The sequence below is a fragment of the Charadrius vociferus genome, unplaced genomic scaffold, assembly GCF_000708025.1.
Source record: "Charadrius vociferus isolate BGI_N301 unplaced genomic scaffold, ASM70802v2 scaffold259, whole genome shotgun sequence".
Lineage (NCBI taxonomy): Eukaryota > Metazoa > Chordata > Aves > Charadriiformes > Charadriidae > Charadrius > Charadrius vociferus.
In genome coordinates, this window is record NW_009661368.1 from 6790379 (window position 1) to 6793686 (window position 3308).

A 3308-nucleotide genomic window follows, 5' to 3' on the forward strand; every position below is an offset into this window, starting at 1 on the left:
GAGCGGTGGTACTGCATGTTGTGATTCAAGAGGGAAGTTTTTCACTGTGAAATACATTACATTGCTACTTTTCCATGTATTCTTCAAGTACATAATTCTAAAGTATGAAATAAAACTCCGCTAATTTATTTGACCATGTAGATTAACAGTTGGGTAAATATTTTGATATTTTTATAAAATAGTTTTGGAAATGTAAAAATGAAATTCCTATAAACATCTGCATCTTGAAGACCACATTACAAGTAGCATGTGTGCCATGTATCTCACTACAGATTTTACAGTCCATATTGGTGCATCTTTGAAGTCCTTATACATCAAGGATCTGCTGGTTGAAACGATCATTGGGATTCTGAACCTGTAGGCAAAACGTTAAAATGCAGAGAGGTGGTATTAACTGCAAACATCTACTATGGTGTAAGATTTTTTTCTTAATGAGATGTTTCTAATTTAAAGACATACATAAAAGTATGCAAAAAGTAAGTGTGTTTGTTTAGGTTTACTTGATAGAAATTTCTGTAAATTGTATTTTATATGGCAAGATATATCGCTGTACATTAAAATATGGGACTTCACAGGTTTTTGTTACTGTAAGTAGAATAAACATCTACAGAGAACTGTTGTCCATTTCTTAAATCTGTACGTGTATATTATTTTCTAAATATTGCTGCTTCTCACCAAGCCACAGGAGTCACTGGAAGAGACTGATGGGACACAGTTTTCAGTTCCTCATTGTTTAACAAAAGAAGATGTTTTCCAGGACATCACTACCAATTGATCCTTAATTGTAGGCGTTCTAAAAATCGTATGAAAATCTGTGTGTGTGATTTTTCTCTCAGTTCTAAAACATTCCCTATTTTATTCTGATATTTTTTTATTTGAATTAGGAAGTTTGTCATTTTTATACTTCACACCAAAAGATCTAAAGAAAATAAAAAATATTAATAAATTCAGGTCAACCATGACCTTAAGAAGAACTGGGTTCACACCATTTCTGAATTCCTTGACTTTACATTGTAACAAAACAGATGTGTGGCTTTTCATCTTCTAGGAAACACTTCTGTATCACAGATCAGTTTGGGGAATCTGTTCATGATTTGGGGACAGTAAATGCACCCTCCCACAGATGTAGCGGCAAACAGCATACAGACAGACACTAATGACCTACTGTTTTAAACCACAGCTTTATGAAGTTTATAATGACCTGGACTTGGATTTTGCAGCAAGGTTCCTGTGTTCTAGACTGCAGCAGACAGTAAAATCTAGGCTGCAAAGAACGTAACAATTTAACTCAATTTACAGATACTAAAAATGGTGCTGGATTATTATCACGCATTGCAAGAAAGAGAAAAATAAATAATTCTCTGGCTTTGTTTAAACTTTTGATTAACATGAAACAACTTATTATTTTGAGCTTTTATCTGTGTTTGTACTAAGCTGAATTAACTTTCCAAAGAGTATTTTGCTAAATTTTTATGTAAAAGCCTCTGAAATGTCTAGAACAAAATAAGCAGAAAGATTACTGCATCTATAAAAGACTGTACTATACCAATTTCATGCTTTCTAAAGGAGACTGTGCAGAAGGATTAGAGGAGGGGAAGAGTTTATTACCAAGTCCAAGGTGCACAAAACCGCTTTTAAAATTTTGTTTCTAGAGGAAAGTCACCAGTGTAACTTTCAGACTTTGACTACACCTCATATAATATGGCACACTTCAGCTTGGAAAATGTGTGTGTGTGCTACCTTGATGGAATGTACACGTCATTAAAGAATGCAGTAAACAGACTTTATTCTTTTAAGTTCCCAAAGGGAATAAAGATTTCATGAAGTATTAATTTTTTTAAAAAATCTTTTTCTATTTATGAGCTAGAGTAGCATTTTTGTGCCTTTTGCTCTCCGGCTTGTTTCTAGAATGCATCTTCTATAATAGGCATCTGTTTTTAATACCAAAATACATAACCAGTAGTAGATATGTAATAGAGACCAAATGTACAAACAAACTGCTAGCGATGGTGAGATGCCTGCTGCAGAGAGAGTGGTTCTGTGGATGCATTCAGGTGGTCTCCGAGTGGCAGACCTAGCATCCAAGATCATTTTCATGCAATCATCATACTGCTTTACAAGTCGAGAAAAATGGAAGTTTTTTAAGGGGCTTTGGACTAACTTTCTATCAAAGAACAGTTTTTAAACTCTGGCAAACTAGTGATTATAATTTAGTAACTTAATCTTGGAATAGCGAAGCTAGGGCTACAGACTCCACTGGAGCTGTGTATAGAACGTAGGAGAGAGCCTCCTGCCTCCAGTGCTTCACAGGAGCGTTCTTGGTGGGGAAAAAAAAAGGCAAAAAGGGAAAAGCCTTTATCCTGCAACAATGAAACCAAACATAGGTGTTAATTTCAGACCATGGTGGCTTTTTTTTCTCTTAGAATTTTCCTTCATACCATCTGTGCCATCAGTGGCTGGTAACAAGTGGTAGGTGAGAATACTGAACGGTACCTCCGTCACAGAAAATGGTGACGGATATGACCGTCATCAGGAACTCCCAGCCCTGGCCAAACTGGTTTTGGGGAGGATTTTTAAATACTTGGAGTGACTTAGACCACGCACCCACTGCCATTCAACAGGCCTCATGCTCCTGAATGGCTGAGCTCCACTGCCCGGCTCCTAAAATAACTTGGAGTAAACACAACTTTCTCCTGTGGGCTGTGAGCTGATGAATTCCAAAGCCTTGTGCTGGTGAAAAAATTCCTGTCGTGTTCATGTTGAATGAGGAAGCCTTATGTGGAAAAGCAATGCTGAGCTCCTGTTTAATGGCTTGGCGTGAAGAAAACCTCTCCGCGTCCACACTTAGCGGGGAGGCATCGCCTGAGGGTCGGAGATGGTGACTTTCAGGAGCCTCCTCCCTCTTCTCTCAGCGTTTCCCGCTCTGGGCAGCTTCCCCTGGACGTTTCCTCGCGGACCGGGCTCCACCACACAAACTCGCTGGTTTTCCACAGCCCGAACTGGACAAAATCGTAGAATAGAATCATAGAATTGTCTAGGTTGGAAGGAACCTTTAAGATCACCGAGTCCAACCATGAACCTGACGCTGACAAAATCAATCACCACTAGACCATGTCCCTCAGCACCACATCTGCCTGTCGTTTAAATACCCCCAGGGATGGGGACTCCACCACTTTCCGGGGCAGCCTGTTGCAGTGTTTGATAACCCTTTCTGTGGAGAAATTTTTCCAAATATCCAACCTAAACCTCCCCCGGCACAACCTGAGGCCGTTTCCTCGTGTCCCATCGCCTGTTCCTTGGCAGCAGAG